Below are 23,449 nucleotides of genomic sequence, written 5' to 3' on the forward strand. Positions count from 1 at the left end.
CACTTCTGTTTCTTTTGTTTCATGACTTTATCACTTTTTAAAGGTGTGTTGATTTGTCATTTTGATGCGTTACCCGGTCATAACGATGTGCTATAACTACTGACAAGTTCGCGCATTTTTTCTCCTTTTATATTACCACACCTGGAGGCGAATTCCCTTCTTTATCCTCAACTATGGAATATACCTATCCCCCTCATTTTAACATTGGCATAAATAAGAGCAGGTGAGATAGCCGCGTAGCTAAAATGAGAGTGATAGGTATATTCCTTAGCTAAGGATAAAGAACGGGAGTCCGCCTTCTGTTGTCACTAGTAGGTACCTAACAATGTTTTAATTAGTTTCAATGGCAAAGTTTGTACATGATGTAGGTATAAAGTATGATATAAATGTAAATAAAAAATATTTACCGTCGTCTTCATTAGGGCTTCCTATTCTTAGTAGTTTTTATATTTAAAAAAAAATATTTGAACGTTTTGTATGGCGCCATTTTTCTCAAAAAACACCTCAAGGGCGCTGTACACATATAAAAATACACTAGCGGTTCCTAACCTTTTCAGTCTTGTTAACCCTATGACCTTACAGAAAAACTTACCCCCCCTTTTAAAATGTTATCGAATAAAACAATACACGAAAACACGAATAGTCTTTGTTAATCATAATAAATTGCACAAAAATATGTGTTCTTACAATTTTATTTGCCTTATAAGAATAGTGGTTTTACCCCTGGTTTAGGAACAGCTGAACTATAGACTAGTATTTGACAAACTATTATCAACTTATGTAATAACATTATATGTACCTACAATGAATTTGACCAATGAATGTGACGCTGCGTTAGAATTATTTAATTTTTTATTTCAAGTTGTCTTTACTCCGTCTTCATGATGTTTATAAGTTGATTATGATGTGGCTTTGTTTTAAATATATTCATTTCCTTTCTACCTCCATTATCAATACTTCACCCAATGCGATATCCGGCCCTTCGCGTAATCGCAGTGTTATGGAAAAGGAATGATGCCTGATCCTTGGCATAATGATCGCGGCAAGGCGCCGAGGCTTGCAGTCTGCATGCGGCCGGCTCGGGAAGCGCACCTCTGTCGGCAGTTTCGCTAAACTATATTTCGGCGGGAAAACGAAAACTTTATCGAGAATTTTTATTCCTTATTTGAATTTTTTGTTGTTTTGTTTTTATCATAATGGACTTTAATATATTTTAATTGTGTTTCGTGAGAAGTGATTTACTGTGATTGTTATTGATCTTTGTAAAGCGTGTACAGGTAAGAACTTTAAATAATTTTAGTATTATTATCTGCTATTTCTGTACACATTAGCCTAAATTCTTTACACATTCGGTTCCAATTTTGAAAATGCGAATGAAAATATTATGTTATAGGTAGGTAGAAACCTACGTTATCGATTATATAAATTATTATAAAATCATCATTTTTTAAAATAAGACTTAAATTCAAAGCAAATTTGAGTTCTCTGAACCAGATAACATATGTATTTCACGCAGGACTAAAGCACAAAACTGACGATCGAAATTAGTGTGTTTGATTATTATTTTTATATTTGTTTAAAGTACGTACCAGATATTAAAAAAATATATGCATATTGACTATTGTAGCTTTGGCCCAACATAATTAAATATAACGCCAAAATAATAATAATTATAATATATAGTACCTACTTAATTATTAAATGTCAATATTATATATTTTTTTACGGAATGTTAATGAAATGACAGAAATCAATCGATTTTAAAAAAATATAAATTTTTAAAGTACTGTTAGAACACACGACATACTTTAATTTTTTTGCTACGGACCTCGTAGCAAAAAAACTCTTGAGGAGCGAGCTATGGTGTTTTGCAATTTGCACTGGCTTTGTCAGGAATTCCTAGGTCAATGCAACTATATCAGTCGTCATCTCCTATCTCCATGATAAGCTTGACGAACTGTCGAAAAATAAGATCACGGTGCATTATATTGTGTTCTTCATATTTGTCAATTATTTATTTGTCTAAAAAAAGTTATATCTTTAGTACCTTTTAATAAAATATAAAGTAAATTGTTTAATCCCCAACGATTTTAAAGTCTTATCGTAATCAAAATACATTTAATTTAAATTAAAAATAATATTTCTACACTAGTTTGAAATTAATGTGAATATGGGTTAGTTTTTTCACAGAATTTGAACAATTCACAATATTTAAAAGTTAAAATTCATGTTCTGTGACAGTTCTATTATTATTCCCCATGGGCTGGTTATTTCACAGTACTCGCATAATTATCCCTGTTATTACAGAACTGGAACAGGACTTGAATAATAACTTATCAATTATGTGATGAATTGTTAAAATTCTGTTAAACCACCCGTTCCGTATTTTTGTTGATATTTTTGTATTTATACAGGGTGTATCGGCAAGTACCCGACAAACTTTAACCAGCTATTCCTCAGCACATTTGGAGTAAAAAATGTTATGGGAGCTTTGCTGTCCGGTAACATTTTTTTTCCATTAAAAACAAAAAATTAATAAAAAATCCACACTCCGTCACTGTCATTTGCCTTGTTTCTCGCGTTCAACAGCTGTTATTAGCAAGTGCGTCAAAAAGTATCCTCGCTCTTTCGTACACACTAAATAATAATAGTTAAAAATGAGACGAATGGTGCTGTGCCATTTCGTTGTGATTGTAAAAGCGCGCCAACGTAGGTACGTACGTACATTATTCAACGAAACTCGAACAAAATATCGCCAGACGGGTTTTAAAACTTTGACAAAGGATAAAACATTGGTGACATGTGGTGAAAATATGGATAATAATTTTTTTATTAAAAAAAATGTTACCGGACAGCAAAGTGCCCATAACATTTTTTACTCCAAATGTGCTAAGGAATAGCTGGTTAAAGTTTGTCGGGTACGTGCCGATACACCCTGTATATTTTCGTTTTTTATTTAAGGAGATACAGTCAGTAATTAACAAGACAATAAATACTTTTACTGCATCCTAATCTAACACGCGGAGAAAGTATTGCTAAATCACGATCTCGAAACAAGTCATAGTATGTTATAGAGGCAAATGCAGGTGCATCAGCACGTGTTCCGATATTTTAGGAATTTACTACAAGTTTATCAGGAAACGGCCTGTAATCCTTTTGACCGGATTACTAATAATTTGAAGAGATTCTTATTAAATTAGCAATACTAATTTTTCTCCGTGCAGATTAACTTAATTGCTATATAAATAAACCTTCACCAATGTTTTTTAAACACATATTTTTAATAAAAATGTGGAATTATATCTAAGTAACTACCTCGTCTCTATTCCTGCAATTGAATGAATTGTTACTATTACCTATCATTCCTGGAATACTGGGAGGTAAATCATTGCAAAATTTTCCACACGTCAAAAATAGCAGTTGTAAAAGCTGACTGCGTACTTCCAAGTCAACTACCTTCAACGATTTACAAAATAATGGCGAACCATAAATAAAGCTCACCGTAATAATAAACAAGCATGGGTATCGCTTTACCCGGCCGGGCGCTTTGAACTATAAAATAATATTAATTATTATTGTAATAATGGCGGAATCGTATATTTATGATACGCATCTTAACCCTTCAGGCTTCTGGCATATTGGCAATTATATTTCATAAAGACGCTAACAGAAGGTCGAAGAATTCGAGTGTTTTTCCACTTTGCACTAAATTCAAAATAAATGGAATATTTCTTAACGGATTCGAAAATTAAAAACTGTTTTTGAAAGGTAATGAAAGAAGTTTTCAAATATTATATTTATTAAAAATGGTTCCATGATAACTCCTCAAAATGACAATTCAGCACACCTTTAAAACGTGATATAAAGTCATTAAAAGCGACCAAACAAAACTATGTAAAATATTTTCAATTTTAGTCACTTCATGAATTTATATCACTTTTTAAAGGTGTGTTGAATTGTCATTTTGATGAGTTATCCGGTCACCATTAGAAATACACATGTATTTTTTTAAAATATTTAAATTTTGAATGCAAATATAAAAATGTTCAAAAATGGCTCACGATAACGAAAAACAAACACCCTTTATTAAACAAATGTATTATAAACATTACTGTCACCTCACTTTTCTAGATCATATTTATCACTATGACCGTAAGGGAGATAACGATTTATATGAGACCATACGAGCTGTTCCCGAAAGCAAACGAATTGACTCTATGGGTAATAGCTAATAGCTGTTTGTTCGCAAAATCGAACAAGGAAGCCTGAGGGGTTAACCTTACGTTTTCGTTTGCCAGTTGATAGTTGATAGTTGAATATTGAATTTATTAGCTGGATACTGGTTGGAATTAATTTATTTTATTGATAGTATAACATAAGTAATAATATGATAGTATAATACTAATACGTTTATTATCTAATACCAGGAATATTTCAGTAACACGAACCTACGATAATGAAATTTATTTTGACTTCAACTATCTGAGGCAGCAATGGTTTTTTGAAATTCGCACAGCTTATTCTGTAAGAAATTTGTAGCTTAACGCATTGTCATTTCAAAGGATATTGGGTTTTTAATTATTAATTTACTGAAAAAAAAAACGAAGTACGTATTGTTTTTTCACTTTCACAGTGGAAGATACTCTCAGTCTCGCCCTGATGCAAGACCACTATTCAGAATTGAAACGATGCTTGAAATGGCTTTAGTCATGTATGGTTATCAGATATGAATAGCCAGGTACTGCCCCACCTTCTGTTTCCCTATCTCCTTCCCTTCTCCCCTTCAGCCTCACAAAATACCCCAATTGGGAATGCCATAGTCTCACTGGCTTCAGACGGTTGCGAGCAGTTGGAAACAGTTTAAAAAGGGAATTTTTTGAGAAGGATTTAAAAAAAGTTTATATGAAAATTCTTTGCGAAACTTTTACCGAGTTTAGATTGTTTTTGTAAGATCATCCCAAACTATAATGCCATAGATAAGCAAAGAGTGAACAAGTGTATAGTATTATTATTTTCGATTATTTTCAGATTAAAATTTTTTTTTACCCTAACGAATATGTATATTTATGCATTTTCTTATTCTCTTTACTAGCTCTGTAATGTGGCTGTTCCACTTAAGGTTTTGATCAACGATCTCACCGATATATACAATTTCAGAAGAACAGTTGATTATATTACAAATAGGATCATGTTATTTACAGTTTACATTGTCACGTTTTTCATCGTGGTTTATAATATTGACTTTTTTTTCGAAGGAGCAAATACTTTGTGGTGTGACATTAATTATCAAATGTAAAAACACACTTTGTAATACAACACTTTTATTTTTGAATTAACAACAATTTGAAGAGCAACTTGATAAATTAGCAGTAGTTATTTTTCACTATGCATAAATGTGTGGCGTTCTATTATCTCTGCCTACTACCCCCATAGCAATTTATATTTTAGACAGAAACTAAAAACTAAAGCCAGAATTAAGTGTTGATGGATACCCAAACATACTACTCAGATTGTATCTAAAAATAACTGCTACAAAGTAATATATACAACACATACTTATCTTATAAGATTGGCCATATTCGTATTATTCAAAGCCGCAGGAATTCGTGAGTTGCATCTGTCTTTATGCTGCAGTTTACTGATTTGACAGACTGGTTTCCTGCATTCTCACTCAATAGGGATGGATGCATTAGGCGACGAGCGCATTAGGGACCCACTTTGCCACTGCCTCACAACGGTGCACGCCATTGGCGGCCCGCGAACTTGAAACAAAAACAAAAAAAAACAACATAATCTTACACATGTGGTAAACGCACTGAAAAAGTTCTAATAACTTACTGACTCAGCTGGTTATAATAGCAACACAATCAAAATAAAGACGTCAAAATAATGCGTTAAATAAATCATAGCATTGTCAACTTTGTGACAAAAATAGTATTTGTTGTTAATGCGAAGCAAAGTAATCCAAAATCATTTCGTTTTTTTTTGAAAATTTTGTGACTTTTGAAAATTTTCAAATGCTTTCATTAAATACTGCCAGTAGAACACATCTTGGCCTTTATATAATCTACAGGGTTTTTCAATAAGAGGTGTTATTTTGATATTCAATCGTAAAAGATCAATGGTTTCGTTGCTTGTGTGGCACGTAGCGCCGTCTTGTTGAAAGTAAACGTTGTCCAGATCAACACCATCGAATTTCGGCCGTAAAAAATCATTAATCTTCTCTCAATAGCGCAATCCATTCACCGTAACTGTTGCTCCAGCCTCATTTTTGAAAAAGTAAGGTCCAATGACTCCGCCGGACCATAAACCGCACCAAACAGTCACACGTTGAGGAAAAAGAGGCTTTTCAACGATAACTCTTGGGTTTTCCGAGCCCCAGATGCAACAATTTTGCTTGTTGACGAAGCCACCGAGGTGGAAATGGGCCTCATCACTCAAGATGATATGCATTTGATTCACTCAAGTGAATTTTAATAATTTCAATGCGTTGTTGAAGCGTGTATTGTTCCAATTTTATTATTGGCGTAGTTTCTACTTGTCAAATTTCAAAAAATGACAGCTTCAAAAGTAACATCTACCGAAATAGCGGGCTATTTAAAATAACAACTCTTATTGGAAAACCCTGTAGTATATTTTTGGTATGTCTTTTTATAAGCACAGAAAAAAATAAAGTATCAAGCCTGTAAAACATGCTTTAAATTTCAAAATCTCCTACTTACGAACCTATTTTATGTGATGAGTTTATTTTAAAAGGTAAAAACTTAAGTTCTATGGAATATGATCTTAAAACATTTGAATATTTGTGCCTGAATTTCGCAAAATCAAATAAAACTCACCTTTTTGCAATGATTTTTTCTGTCATAAATCAAAACATGCGGCTGGTGTTAAGCGGAAATTTAAACCTTATCGCCATCTACATAAGAAGTGTTATTGTTAGCGACCCGATTCCAAATGTTACACGATGTGGTGCATCGCCTTAAATAAATTATGCAACACTACGACAAAATTCTCGACACAATTCTCCGGTAAATAAACAATGGTTTTTTCAGTCTTCACATTGTTATTTGTTCACGCTGCAAATTTATCGCTTCCTCAGAGTGCAGTAGGTACCTACTTAAGATATAGAATGGGAAAGGAAGTAGTTTGAGTAATCTTGTGTGGGGAACTTTATTTATTCATTAAACAACGCTGAGGACATTAAGAAGCTAAAGTATTTAGTGGGAAGCTGATAAGCTTCTAAGTAGTTTACTAGATCATTTCCGCTTTCAAGATTAGCAAAGATAAGGAGGAATATCTTGCCCTAGGAAAGAGTCTGATACAAAAATATATATGTTTTTAAGGATAGACATACGGGGTAGAAATGTAAATGATTTAGAATTTAGGCACGGAGAAAAATGACACTGATTTATTAAGATCCGGTTAAAAGGGAAATATTCCTTATATATCGGAATACGTGCTCATGTTCCCGGATAATATTTGATGACGAAATGCGAAAATATAATTATTTTTATGAATACATTTTTACTAAAAGCTTAACAGGAAACCTACTAATTCATTCGTTAAGGGCCTGCAGTCCCGTTTTTACTTATATTTTACATTAGTAAGTTTTCTTGAATGACTCTTTTCTGTATCAAAATATTGAAAATAAATCAAAGCAGTACACGCTGCACGCTCATACCGCGAAACCATGTATGTGATTTTTCTTGAAAACATAGACTTTTTTTTTATGCCTAAATAAAAAAGTTATTAATTTTATTTCCTAATATTTCAATTAAATTAAATTTAAGTACTTTTTTAATTACTTACGTAATTTAACCCAGTGAGGCTCACATTACCAAATGATATTTTATAAATTTTTTTCACTCTTTTACTAATTTAACTTCAATTTATTTCCTAACTAAGTAACTAACTAACTAACTAACCATCTAACTAACTCCGCAGGGGTAGGCAGTGAGGACGGACCGCCAAACAACTCGGTCTTGGCACACACTCCTTGCCTCATTCACATTCATACATCGTCTCATACATATTCTTCTATTGTTCTGACTCTTGACATGGCCCGACTCAAGTATCTGATTCTGGTGGTATGAGCACCTCCGCCCCGGGAACCATTTATTGGATAACCTACACCTGCGCCATCGGTCACTCCTGGACCCGAACCTTTTCTTTCCAAGAACTTCCTCTCCTTCTTTTCCTTAAAAAGACTCCCCACATAGAATCCCCGAAGATGACATATACCTATGCCCTAAGGGAAATAATTTTACATTGGGCATCTCAAAAAAGTTTTTTATCATAATGCAACTATTTTAAAAGGTTTTTTTTTTGGTTTGGCTAAGTATTGTGCCTTCTTTCCCAGGAACCGGGGTCAACCGCGCTAACTTCGCCAAATGCCGATGGGGTAGGAACGACATTTATTTCGTTTATTAAATGACGAAATGTAATCTGATTTTAGAGAGATGCAAATTTTTCCGCGTGTGTGTACGTGATTGCCACCAAAAGATGATAGAGTGCATTGTCATCATGTAGTGTGTTAATTTACGCCTCCGATATTTGCATCCATTCATTACCAAACATTACAGAAAATTAAAAATCAAATAGATGTATTTAAAATTACCATATTAACAGTTTTAAATTCTTGTATTATATACAAATGTAAATATTTGGTAGACACTGTAATATATGTATAGAAATAAATAAATAAAAGAAACATATATCTATCCATTTTTTGTAATTAGAATTGCTTTCTTTAAATAAATCTTATAAAAATAATCACATCCAATGTTTCGCGGTATGAGCGTGTTAATACGGTATATAAACGGGTACATGTATTAAACTGCAGCATGAAACTCGTACACGTCAATAAATTAAAAATACTCTGATGAAAAACGCTTGCACTTGAATTATAATTAGTAAAGGTTATGGTAACTGTGAGTGTAAATCTACAGCCGTTTTCGCGAAACAAAACTGAGTGATTGCTAAGTTATTGACTAAAAACTTTTAACTACATTCATTGTGAATACGGATTTTTAAATGGTATTTAAAACAAATAAAAAAATATTTTTATAACCATCGCTCAGATTGATTGGAGAAAGCGGGCATTAATTTCATATTCAATTATTGAAGATAATATTAGCGAAACGAAAATTGGAAATAGAAATTTCAGAAAAAAATACATTCTTCGACGCTACAGGACCTCTGCGACCTTTTGTTTCAAACTTTCGTTTAAAAATCGCTAATATTATCTTCAATAATTAAATTTTACAATTTGAGGTTTTACTCATTAAGGCGATGCCATACGTAGTAATGCAAAATCATGTGTTTTTGGTTTGAAAATTTGGTCGCCTAGAAATGTTTCAGATGCTTTAATTAAATACTGCGAGTAGAATACATTATGGTCTTTAAACTAATCGAGTATTTTTTAGATAAGTCTTTTTATAAGCCCAGAAAAAAATAATGTATAAGGCCTATGAAAACTGCTTTAAAGTTCAAAATCTCCTACTTACAAACCCATTTTCGATTATGATTTTACTGTATAATGTGGCAAATTAAGTTATATATAAAATGATCGAATTTTTTTAAAACATTTATGCCTGAACATTCACAAAATAAAATAAAAAGCACTTTTTGGCCATGTTTTTTTCTTGCATAAATCAAAACAGGGGGATGGTGTGCTTGAATTTAAACCTTATCGCCATCTACGTAAGGGTTGTTATTGATAGCGGCTCAATTTAAAATATTACATGACGTAGTGCATCGCCTTAAGTTATTAAGAATAATTATAATAATGTTTGGTATCTGCAAAGATAAGAAAAGAAGCTTAAAGTGAATGTTAAAAATTTAAGCTTCAGAAAATTATATCCTAAAAAATAATTGCTTAATAGAAAACAAAACCGCGTGTTGTAACATTTTTAATGTATTCGGTGAAATAAGGTTGTTGTACTGCAACAATAGTGGTGACTTGATGCGTCGGTCGTAATAAAATGTATTTACATAGGATTTTTACTGTTTTCTGGTTCTGATCCGGTTTGCTGTTAATTTGCTTATAATTGGAAAGGTCTTTTGTTTCGATTGATTTATTATTAACTCGATCCGCACATGCGAGAATATACGATTAAATGGCGTGGTCTTACGAAGTGCATGCAATTCAATAGGGTGTATAATTTTTATACCTACGTTCTAAAATAAGCTAAATTGGACGTGCGTTTTAGTTTGCACGCGTAGTAATTTGAAAATAACGTGACAGCTATCAGGCGGTTCACACAATAAAATGGTGAATTATTTCACTTTATACATAAGTCACCGGTTTTAAAATAACGACTTTAAACCACTTATAGGAAAAAGCTTAGCCAAGGAAGGTACCTGATATGAAAATTAATCCATTGGCTACATTTCTTTGTAAGTTTAGTCAGGTTTCGCGGGAATCTACGTTTGAAAGCATTAGCTTAAAAGCTCAACTTCAAGTCTCGTGATAACTTTCTGGAATCCATAAAAAGGGTCTGAAATTTTCGGTTATGGATCAATAGCTTTAATTTTGCCTTAACTTTACCACTTGCATAATTTATAAAACTTTCGCAACTTTACTTCGATTGGCAAATCAACCTTACTGATTGGCAAAGTAATTGTATTATTTTCAGTCCAATAATTAATTAGACTTTAATATGTTTCAAGAGTAATGTTACTTAACTTATCAGTAGGTGTGACCTCAATAAGCTGAAACTGAATCCTTCAATATCCGTAATTAGTACATCTGCATATACACAAACCTCCAATTGCCAGTAATCAGTATGTCTGCATATACACAAACCTAAAATTACTAGTAATTAGTATATCTGCTTATACACAAACCTCCATTTACTAGTTATTAGTATATCTGCATATACACAAACCTCCAATTGCCAGTAATCAGTATGTCTGCATATGCACAAACCTCCAATTTTTATTTCTGGGGGTAATATTAACTCAAAAACGAAGTACAAATTTCAGTTAGAACGCTTTAAACCTTAAATCTTCGAAAGTTCTTCGCCGATTTCTTTGAAATTTTTGACACGGCATTCGAATATGCTTGTGTTTTTATATATGTACCTATATTAATATAGATGTCACCTGTGACAGGTGAAAACATGATTTTTTGAAAAACCGTGTCATCTGTTGGACGTAAAAGCTAAATGGGCTATTGTTTCTCTATCTGAACAGACAGATTGAGCCACAAAAACGCGTGGTGGGATACAACTTGTATGAAATAAATATAATGATTATTAGGGAAATATTAACAAGGTAAAACATGAATTTTTTAATAAAAGAAAACCATCAGCAGAGGCGACAAAATAACTTTACAACTCAAAGTAATTAAGGTACACCATTATTTTTGAAAATGTCAAACTAGTAAACTGCCATCAATCTTAAATACCGCAACGCGGCCATCACCTGGTGTCAAAATATTCGTCAATATTCGAACGTCTTTGAAACTTTCAATGGAGCAAGTGATCTCGAAGAATTTCAAAGGATGTTGGGTGGTATTTAAAGTCATTCATGAAATAGTTACATAATACCTGATCTGTTTATTCATGAATATATCAACGAATTAACTAGGATTAACGCTTCAGTAATGCCATCAGCTGATCTCGGAAGGTTTAAGGACCCGTAACGGGATTCAGAAATGCAGAAAATAATTGAATAATTATTTTACAAGCAATAATTATTCGCCTGAAACACTCATCCACATTGAAAAATCTCCTGATAAAAGATACATGACGCCAACGGGACTCGAATCCGTGTCCCTTCGATTTCCGGTCGACAGCTCTGACCACTGAGCTATGGCGGCTTATCTCTTATCCGCGAAATAATTCAATATATACTGTTTCATTCAACAATTATTCAAAAAAATGTAACAAGCAGTAATTGTTGAATGAAACACTAGTATATATTGAATTATTTCGCGGATAAGAGATAAGCCGCCATAGCTCAGTGGTCAGGCTGTCGACCGGAAATCGAAGGGACACGGGTTCGAGTCCCGTTGGAGTCATGTATCTTTTATCAGGAGATTTTTCTATGTGGATGAGTGTTTCAGGCGAATAATTATTGCTTGTAAAATAATTGTTACCCTTTGTGCTATCCATAAAAAATCTTGTCTTAAACATTAGTTTACCAAAAAAAAAATTATTAATTGAATAATTTGTTGTTTTATTGAAAATTTACCCCAAACTTGGGATAAATTCATGATAGATATCACGACAAGATTCAGATCGACAATGTATTATAAATTATCCAATCATAAAAATATTGTTAAAAAGTAGAGTAAGAGTACTTACCATTTTTTTTAAATCATCGACTCGTGCGACATGTGGGAAAAAACAAAAGTTACAATTGCATTTTAAAATTTTACCGTTTTTTATCTGGAATTTGTAAGTCATTGGTTCTTTACATACTAGCAGCTCTCAACGCCGTTTCCATCAGGTGAGTTTTTAAACATCAAATTGTCTGTTATTTAAACAAAAGATTGTTTTTACCTATGGTTATAAAATATGTTTAGTTTAAGGTCTGTAAATCGTCGTCAGGTATATTAAAAAAAAAGCGAAAAAAACATTACTCCCGATGTTTGCTTGAATTATTCAACAGCATGACGTGCCACCCATGGCCCGTGTAGACTTTTATCCGTTTTTATCGTACAGGGGTAGAAAATCATAATAGAAATTGCAGAATGGACGTGTGCCAGCCATTGTCGAATCGCTTGAATGATCTATTGTACCGAAAAATACACAGCGCGAGTCGCACGAGCGTCGCCAAACAGAGCGGGATGTGCATGGTCGGATGGGTCGAGGGCGTCCGCCGACCGCCGACCAGTCTTCTCGAATATTTCCGCTATTATTGCTAAATGAAACTAATTTGTTTATCCGCAAGCTTCAAAGGAAATCAATTTGTTTTTAAAAACAATACTGAGAGGCAAGTAGGTACCTGCTTCATAATAGGCCATTGTTGAATCAAGTTACTAAATTAGTAATGAAACCGAACGAATGTTATATTGAAATAACAAATAAAAACAAGATTTTTGTAGTACACGATTGAAATTTTGTAAAACTACGACTCGTTCTTGTGTTTAACAGATCGGCTGTGGAATGATTGGTCGGCCTCTGTGTTTCCTCCTACTTACAATACAGGCCCCTTGAGTTTCCTCAGAATCTCACATAGCATCCCCAAAGATGACAGGTCTTGAAAGAATTTTTGAAAATTAGTGATACCGCACAAGTTCGTCTGGAGCCAATCATCAGTTGGGGAGTGATGTGATGCTGAACGTAGTGGAGAGGGGAAGGAGATGGGAAATAGAAAGGTGGGGAAGCACCTGGCTATTCAGATCTGGTCACCAAGCACGGCTAAAGTCGTTTCGATTCCGAATGGTGGTCTTACACCAGGACGATATTGAGACTATCTTCCACTCTGGAACCTGCTGCAAAACATACAATATATTATTTAAATGAGTAGGTAAATTGTGAAATAACACAAATTCAACAAATAAAATTACTTTATTTTTTAATTTTTTTATATATACAATAATATTATTATTGGGTTTATAAAAACAGTTTATTTTTAAACAAGTTCTGCTGTGTAATTATTATTACGCGTCACAGCTGTTTTCACGCGTAATAATAATTACACAGCAGAACTTGTTTAAAAATAAACTGTTTTTATAAACCCAATAATAATATTATTGTACATATAAAAAAATAAAAAAATAAAATGGAGTTCTACAAATTAAACTTAATAACAATAAATAAATAAAATTACATTCTGCACGCCGCGATTTGAACCCGCGACCTCCGCCTTGCTAGTCGAGAGCCTTACCCTCCACTCCAAAGGAGATTTATCCGATGATAATGATAATGATAACTAAATAACTGTTTCTAACTAACCAGCCGTTTCCTCGCAAGGGTAGGCAGAGAGGACGGACCGCCAAACAACTCGTTCACATTCATACATTGTCTCATACATATTCTTCTACTATTCTCCCGACTGTGCCATGTCTTTCTCGGGCGTCCCCGACTTCTGCTACCATTCACATTTGCGTTATATATTCTCCTATATGATTGATATGCTTCGTTATGTGACATACCGAGGTACCCTCTGTCCACAAAACGTTATTTTATGTCAGTAAAATTGTAAGAATTTTCATCAAATTTAATAATAAAACTCTATTAGATTTCTCACCCGTGAGCAAAAACTTTATCACACCGAGCTTTCCTCAATAGATAATATATTTATTGCTTCTACTTGCCTTAGTTATACCCATATCTCAACCATGCTCCTATTATATTGAGTTTAAATGTATAGGTGAAGTGCATGCATCGGCGTGCATTCAGAATGCAGAAGGGTTGTGTAGATTTTACGGTCCTGGAAACAGGGTGGGGAACATCACAGTTTTGTGATCCTATTAAATAAATTGCCACTTTAAAAAACATCCACCAGTTATGTAGGCATCTACTTTCCCATCAAGCATTAAACAGAAATAAGAATGAAATTACAGTGCTTACTTTAAATTAGTATACCTTACTTTGTAGGTAATAGGCATTAAAATTGCTCAACAAACGGAGTCTAAAAATGTTCGATTAAAAGCACAAAACTGGTGTTTATTTATTTTGTAAATAATTTTATAAGAAAGCAAAAAAGGTATTTACAATGAAATTGTCATAGATAATCTTAGCTATAATACTGTATTTTTTTTAAGTTGTTTCATTTATGCGTTCATACATTTCTAATGAAAAAATACATTTTTTAGTAGTTTACATATATATTTTTTATTGCGTAATTTATTTATTTGTTTGTATTCTACTCAAGGGAAACGATAGGAAAACCTTCAATTCATCTAAAGAATATTCATAAGAATATTGGTGTACATTATGGTATTCCTAATGTACACCAATTCGTTTTAAAGATTAATCAAAATAGGGATTCGGCATTAAGCTTCGCCTTGCTTATTAAAATAAAACCGAACATAAATGTAATTTTATTTTTTTTATTTATTTTTGGACAATAACAATTTCAAGACATTAAAATTTTTTTTTAGTGTAATTTTCCAATGAACATCTGTTACTTAAATTTTGTTTACTTTGCTACCGGTCTCGACTTAACCGTGTCATTAACTAGCAATCTTAAAACTTGATTAACATTGATTTAAAACTTTTAAGATTGCTTGTTAATGACTTAGTTTGTGTCGAAACCGTTTACAAAATTTAAGTAACAAATGTACATTGGAAAATGTACTTTATATTTTAAAAAAAGTTCTGTGATATTTATGTGGTGATGGTGATGATTTACGTACATGATATTTCTATAATATTTTTTTCGATGTATAATTTTAGGCCCTTGGTGTAATTTTCTTTTTTGTTTACTTGGTGCCATAATTAGTTTCCATAGCTACTTCTTTTAGAGAAATTTTATTGCGATCGACAGTAGATTTGTTTTTTGCAAATAATATCGGTTTTTATTATTACGAAGACTATAATAAGAACTAGCTGAGACACACGGCTTGCCTGGGATTTATCTGCGTTAATAATAATAAGTGGGTAAAGAGGATGGGGTATATCGATATCTCATAAAAACAGTGAAAACTTGACCTTCCTCTGAAGGTTAATGGGCAAAATTTAAATATTCCCGGAATAAAAATGTAGATTTGTATAAAAACCAAAGCAAAATTTACTCTTCTTTATGTGGAAGATTTCTCATTCTCTTTTTGTTAGCAGTCTTGGGTAATTGATTAAAACAAACAAACATCTTTTAAAAATAACACGCTAAAATCAATGTTAAAAACACATCAAAAATATTTTTCATCCACAAGTCGTTGACTGAGTAATTTAATAACGTCGCAAAAAATATCGCTGTTGACTACATGGTTCAGCACTTCATATTTTTTATACTTAGTTGGATTTTTTACATCGTCGTCGGCCGTTTTAAACCGGGCGTGATACTGTAATTTGATTTGTATCCATGAAAATGATTTTCAGGTAAACTACGCATATTTTCACTAGCTGGATACGTGCCATGACATTAGCATTTTAGTATCAGCGTATTCTGGGGTCCTAGCATTAAAATGACACCGCAAAAGCCTTTATCAAGAATATTGGTTAGTAGGCGACATTCGTTACATGACAATAATTACATTTGACAGTTGTTTCGATAAAAATTTCGTTAGCTTATCGACTTCGTTCGTTCCCTAGGTTGGTATGTTTGTTTGTTAACATAGCGTCGAAAATTTCGCGTGTAATTCAACTTGCACAAGCGGCTTTTTAATAAACAAATAGAATGGAATTTAGAGAAACGGAGTTTCGAAATATGAAATTTATGATATCACTGGAAATGGCCAACGACTATTTTCATATCAAAAAATGGCTAAAATAATGAAGAACATCAATTTGTAAAATATAAATACCTGTAGTTTTGAAGTGTTTTTGGTTGTTTTACATTAGTTCCACACAGGAGGCCCGGAAGAAAATATGCCTATGTCGTCTTTGAGTATGTCGTATGGAGGTTTTTTTTAAGGAATGGGAGGAGATGAAGATTTGAGAAGGAAAAAGGTAGGTGGGAATCTGGGGGTTAGTGGATACAACGGATGTATAAATCCATCCCTCCCACTGCGGTGCAAGGCTATGTGTCGAGAGAGTCCTGCTGAAGAGGTCAAAAGATATCCTTCAACCAGTCTCTCCAAATTCGACCCACACAGTAGATAGGCAGACGCGTCCGCCGCCAAGACCTAGAAACACCTCATCACATGAACCCGGGCACCCCTGCTAAATTATCAAACAGCAAATCACTTGGGGTGATTCTATTCACTATGGCGGAGCTATTGGTTATCCACCAAATGGTTCCAGGGACGGCGGTATCCGTTACCGCCATCGAAAGTTTTTTGTTCCCGACATTGTTTATTTTATCGATCTTCGTGCGTCAGTCGTGCTCGAGAAATCGATAAACAACCGATATTGCTTATATTGTCGATATGGTCGTACTAGGCCCCCTGACTTCGTTTATTACACGATTTAATAATTTTTCGTTCATTAAAGGGAATAAATTACCTATGCACGGGGCTAGTGTGCACCGTGTAGTAGAAAGAATTATCTCGTTCAATATTTATTTCAATCCCGACCTGCTTCAACTGAATTCTCCTATATATCCGGACATCTGTCGCCCGAGTGCGGCCAATAGTACAACATATCAGAAGCTGGGAGTACCCGGGAACCAGGAACAGTGAAGATGTAGTTGTCGGGATTCATAGAGCGGCATAGGCTTAAAAATTGCACCACTTTTAGTACTGAGCGAGCAGAATTTAGCACTTCAACTTCTTTCACGGCCCCTTTACATCACAACCTACGCGACAAGGGGTGGGTTTTTTATAAGCCACCCTAGGGTAGTAAAGTACATGTTGTATTGTATCAGTCCAAAAGCAAAAAATGATGTTCACAGCCGTGTTCATCGGATCTCCTTTTAATTCCCTACGCGTGCTGTTCGGCGGGCTCATCACGACTATTATTATTTCGGTCTACCGTGTTTAGTGATACAAGGGGGATCCGTCTGAATAATTGAATATTTATCTTACGATGAAGATTGGTTTTTGGATTTATAATAATTAGGCATTGTAAAGAAGGCCCGCAATAAAGAACAAAGGGCACGCGTTATAAGCTTACTGCATCTATGTTAATCAAAATTTCATTTATATTTCATTTTTACTCGCCTGTGGGGCTTATAAATTGGGTATATAAAAATGTTTACATTTTTATTGAAAAATGCACTCATATAATAATTACTTTGCTTACAATAAGATTTAACATCAAAAATTATCATACATAATATTTTGGCAAGAAAAAACGAAGTTTGTGTGTTTCAAACCTCGAATTAGTTTTATTGAAAATGTCTTAAAATAGTCTAAAGAAATGGAATTTTTAAAAAAGTTATCTATCCCGAGGTTAGTGTATTTCCAGAGTTTCAGTGTTGCACCTAGATACTTTCAGTATCGTCCTGAATAAAGTGCACTAGTCAGAAACAAAACGTTGCTTGAAATAACCAGGTACTTCTCAATCTCCTTCTCCTCCTCACTACTGCCAGCCTCACAACATACCCCAATTAGGGATACCACAGCATCAGTCACTTGGATTTCCATCTTTCAAAACAAATAATCTTGTAAAGGGTTGTTAATTCCCATAAAATACTTTTCCACGACTTTATAGATCGATACGTAGTTAAAACTTGCTAAAACTACTCCCTTAGATAATAATTTCCTGCCGCTTTGTGAACGAGCATCAAAAGTTGAGCCATCTATTTATTTCCCTCATTAGGTTTGCAAACAGCCCGCATTTTAAGTGCAAGTAAGCGACTAATTGCTTGCTAGCAGATAGCTGCTATTGTTGACAACGCTGAAGGGTTGTCATCCATCTGATAAATAAATATAATGAACCGTAATGAATTACTTGTCATTAGAGAATCGTTCTTCAATTTATGGGGCGGTTGAACTGCGGGAACGACGAGATTAATCATCAGAAAGTGGATTTTTTCAGGTATTCATTTTAATTAAGTATTCTTAATTTGTGAAAATGTTTAGACAGAATGCAGAAATAAGATCCTTGAGGCGTATTTATGTAAAACCATAGATGAGGAGTTCCTCAAATAATGCTAGGCTGATGTAAGGGTGATGAGTAAGTAGGTACTATTTTAAATGATAAACTAATGTTTATAAGACAAGGTTTTATGCATAGCATAAAGGATAACAAATAATTAAAAGCAATCGCTTGAAATATCAATACAAATTGAAAATATCTCCCGAGTAAATTCCCGTTGGCGGTATTTATTTTTACTCGGGAGATATTTTCGATTTGTATTGATATTTCAAGCGACAATTATTGTTCATAATTATTTGTGATGAGTAAGATTGAGAAAGTGACGTTCAGATGGTTTGGGCATGCAGAGCAAATGAACGAAGAAAGGAGTGTGAGGATAATATATGACGCAAATGTGAATGGTAAAATAAGTCGGGGACGTTTGAGGACGACATGGCACGATCAAGTAAATTAGATACTTGAGTCATGCCATGTCAAGAGTCAAAATAATTCAAAGTGTGAAGAAAGCAAAGAGTGTGTGATAAGACCGAGTTGTTTGCCGGTCCGTTCCATCTGCCCACCCCTGCGGTAAACGGTGTGATAGTTAGTTAGTTAGTTAGTTATTCACACACATATCGCAGATAGAGCTGTCATAACTTCTTTCCGTATAAACGATGTATGTGACATACATTAAAGAAAAACGTGTCTAACTGAACCTCAACTTATTGGAAAGAAACTAAGAGACCGCAAATGGTGCGAAACGCCGCTTGCAGTTGCTTCGTTCCTTTCCCGTAATTCGTGGCTCGGCTAGCGTTTCGGTTCGCAAATGTATACGTACCATGGTACGGTCAAGATCGTCCTCGCGAAAGACCACCACTCGGCATTAGGAATGTTTGGTGATCCGATTTGAATAGCAAGCTATCAATTTCCGAACCTTTCCCTCTTCGCCCTGTCCACATTTTCTTCGGCATCAAAACCTACCCCAAATGCATTGGATCCCGCCGTCGTTGGGACAGTTGGGGTGCGGTATATAACCGTATTTAGACTTTTGAAGATTGAAGGCTCACACTGGAGCTCTCAACGACAGGATAGATAATTATTATTTGAGGTGGTCGATACTCTGGTGGGTAGGATGCTCTGTTAGATATCGGGTGAATAGAGTTCGAGGAACCTACTGATGATTTACTCCCTTTTCAGGACAAGTTAGACTTAGTGAGAAGGTATATCTACTGTGAATATTCCGGTACATATGATTATTTTTCATGAGCCTCCTCGCATCCAGCGTTGGACATAAATAGACCCCAAGTTCTCCAACTTTTCAGATTTTTCGCGGCTTTCAGGACAGGACAGAACCTTTCCAAATTTTGTATAGTACCGAAGTATAAGCCGTCAAACGGCCGAAATGCGTGTGACATCACGATAGATGTTTTCATTATTTTTTTTTTAAATCCACGAGGCCTTGGAGAAAAGCATTTCCCTCAAGGCTTATGTCATTTTTGGGGATGCTGTGTAGAAGGTTTTTTGAGGAGAAGATGGAGTGAACATAGACCCATGTTGTAGGGTGGAGGAAACGACCCATTCTCACGTGACAAATGTCAAACGTTTACACACGTTGGTCGCGCGTTTGGCGTGTTTCCCAACTTTGCACCGGCGAAGAGGTCAGTGACGCTAGTTCCTCGGAGCATCTTCCACTGTAATACAGGTAGAACAAGGAAAGTATACCTACCTGACGTTTGTACTCCAAGGTCTGTAGAGAGAAATATCAAATAACGCCCGTTTCTGCACAGAGTGAAGGTGATTTTGAAAGGGCTCCAGACGAGAGGCGGCTGCCAAATTTAATAATGTGATACAATTAAGATATCGAAAAACTAATTGAACTCTCTAAGTAAATAAAAAATCTTCGTTGTCAATGTTACGGTACATTACCGAGGCTTTGAATGTTTAAACTTTGAAGCTAAATGCAAACATTGTTGTCAATTTGAATAAGTATCTCGTGGCAGGTTCAGACATGATCCCCGTATCGTCAAATGAAACCCAACAATTTAGACATATTAAAGGACATTTTCCCGTCCACACTTTCGACATTTTGAGAATGCGCGACATTTCCCAAATTTGGAAACGTCGAATTCCGAAACTGCCGAAACAGTAGTTCTTCAACAATGCGTCCCAAACAACTGGGACCAAAACGAAAAGATGGAAAAAATGCAAACAAATGAATGCTGACGCGGACCGTTCCAATTTTGAAACAATGGGAGCATTTCGGTTGTGGCGCGGGTCTGGGAATTTCTGAAGGACCCATTTTTATAATTCGTTAGTTTTTATCCGGGTCCTGAATTCAATTTGGCGGACCGCTAATAAACTTAAAGCATTTCTTCACCTGCTTTTATTGTGATTCATGATTTGGTTAGAGTATTGGGATTATACAGAATGGAAGTCGTACCAGGAGTTCTGTGAACAGTAGACCTCGAAGTAAGTCTTATTACATTGTTTACCTCTAAATAAGTGTACTAGGAGTTATATGAACAGTAGACCTCGAAGTAAGTCTTATTACATTGTTTACCTCTAAATAAGTGTACTAGGAGTTATGTGAACAGTAGACCTCGAAGTAAGTCTTATTACATTGTTTACCTCTAAATAAGTGTACTAGGAGTTATATGAACAGTAGACCTCGAAGTAAGCCTTATTACATTGTTTACCTCTAAATAAGTGTACTAGGAGTTATGTGAACAGTAAGCCTCGAAGCAAGTCTTATTACATATTGTTTACCTCTAAATAAGTGTACAGGAGCTCTGTGAACAGTAGACCTCGAAGTAAGTCTTTTTACATATATAAGGTAGATATATGGTAGTTACCATAATATTGAAAAGCTCAGTAAAAGTTAACCATTTTTTTTATATTTACTCCACACAGGAGGCCCTGATGAAAATAATTTGTCTCAGGGCCTATGTCGTCTTTGGGGATGCTGTGTGGAGGATCTTTTTTAGGAGAAGAAGGAGTGAAGATGGGTCTTGAAGAGACCCGTGGTGTAATAGGGAGTAAACACAAAGGCCAGCAAATCGTTCCGAGCCGATCTGTTTAACTCAAAAACGAGTCGTAGAAGCGACCCATTCTTATATGACAAATGTCAACCGTTTACATATGTTGGGCGCGCGTTTGGCGTGTTTCCCGACTATGCACCGGTGAAGGGGTCAATGACGAGTACCTCGGAGCATCTTCCATTGTAATACCGGTAGAACAGGGATAGCATATCTACCTGACGTCTGTGCTCTAAGGATTGCAATCCGTTTGTTAAGAGAGAAGAATCTATCAAACGGACCGCCACCTCGTCAAAGTTAACCATCTAGTCAAAGCAAGCCTTGTTTGAATAATAAAGTGGATACTGGCAGATGAATTGCCAAATGGTCGAGTTAAAATAGGCCTTCACTACTATCAGTTAATTCAAGCTACTTCCCATTTACTATATTTTTTATACAGAGTTTTTATACATCGAAAGTTTTTATACATCGAAAGTTATAAAAATAAAAATACAATGCAGTATGTAACAAAAAAACACCACAAATATAAAACGTGTCAATGGATATTATAGTATTTATTATTACATTTCTATGACTTAAGAAAACGGCTTAAAATAAATGCATCAAAATTTAAAAATTTTAAAAACAAGAAGTTTCATAAAAATGTTAAAATATTATAAGCCCGGGTTGATGGGGTGAGGTTAGTCCAGGTTTTGCATTTGCCCACATACTGCGTGGCGTGTCGGATCGACCTCTCCAGCCGGACTCTCTCTCTCGACCCATCGTCTTAAACCGCAATGCGAGGGATGAATTCAAACGTCCGTCACTCCTGGAGACACTGACCCCCCAGATTCCTATCCACCCCTCATACCCTTGCCTTCCCAGATCTTCCTATCTCTTTCCTTAAAAGAACCTCCACACAGCATCCCCAAATATGATACACTCCTGCAAAGATGCGAGGCATCGCACGACTGATGTGAGTAAATATACTACAGATGATTATTGATTTACGAGAGAAATGTCTCAATTTCAGTGCATTTTAGCCAAGATTTGATATATTATTTTATTAAGTTAATGCTTTGACACAACATGGTCTCTTCAGAGGTTGAAGTACATTTTAAAATTAATGTTTGCTAATCTGGCTTAGAACATAAGGCTACTAGGTTCGAAACCCGGTGTTAAAAAAAAACTAATTGAATAAATTTATACGAACTATTTCACATAATAAAAAAAAATAATGTTTATAAATGTATTATTTGTACCTGCTTTGAATAAAGAGTTATTTATTGACTATTCACCTTAGCTTTAAAAAACCATTATTTGCAATGTAAATGTTGCTTTATATGCGTTTACCCGTATTTAGTGACCAGATCTAATTGGCTAGCAAACGTCAAATTCTTCCCATCTGCACCATGCAACATCACCTCAATTAAAGGTGCCTTAGTGCCACTGGCTCTGGTGATCCCCTTGTGCTAAAACTACATAAAAGTAAAAACAGCGATATTATAAAAATTAGTCCTGCTGTACCACAATAATAACAAATGGCGTGTGGTTTTATGGAGTGGAAGGCAATCATATTATTGAATTACTATTCCGATTTGAGCATCATTTTTGGTTGTTTCATTACCACTTTAGTAGAGAACACGTAGGGACTTTTTAATCTGTTTAACTTCGTAGTTTGTGGAAAGTTTTTAAAAACATTTATCTATACAAGTTAAACCTCTTACGTAGGTACTAGCAAGACTAGTGAAAAATCACGGGATTCTAATATTCTTTAAATTACACTTACCACTACACCACCTAATATTGTAAGTTTTCTATTTTCGCTTAACCCTTCAGGCAAATTTTTTCGATTTTGGG

General features: G+C 34.6%; 1 protein-coding gene across 1 annotated transcript in view; it reads left to right on the top strand.

Annotated features, from left to right (window-relative positions):
* The first annotated feature begins 1,095 nt into the window (after positions 1-1,095).
* LOC149420788 (uncharacterized) overlaps positions 1,096-23,449 on the top strand; it is a 540,529-nt gene continuing 518,175 nt past the window's right edge. The window contains exon 1 of the mRNA XM_089635118.1: positions 1,096-1,277. The gene's annotated coding sequence lies outside the window, so the exon portion shown is untranslated. The remainder of the gene's footprint in view (positions 1,278-23,449) is intronic.

This window comes from Hesperophylax consimilis, chromosome 9 (assembly GCF_061612785.1).
Source record: "Hesperophylax consimilis isolate HC1 chromosome 9, BYU_Hcon_1.0, whole genome shotgun sequence".
Taxonomy (NCBI): domain Eukaryota; kingdom Metazoa; phylum Arthropoda; class Insecta; order Trichoptera; family Limnephilidae; genus Hesperophylax; species Hesperophylax consimilis.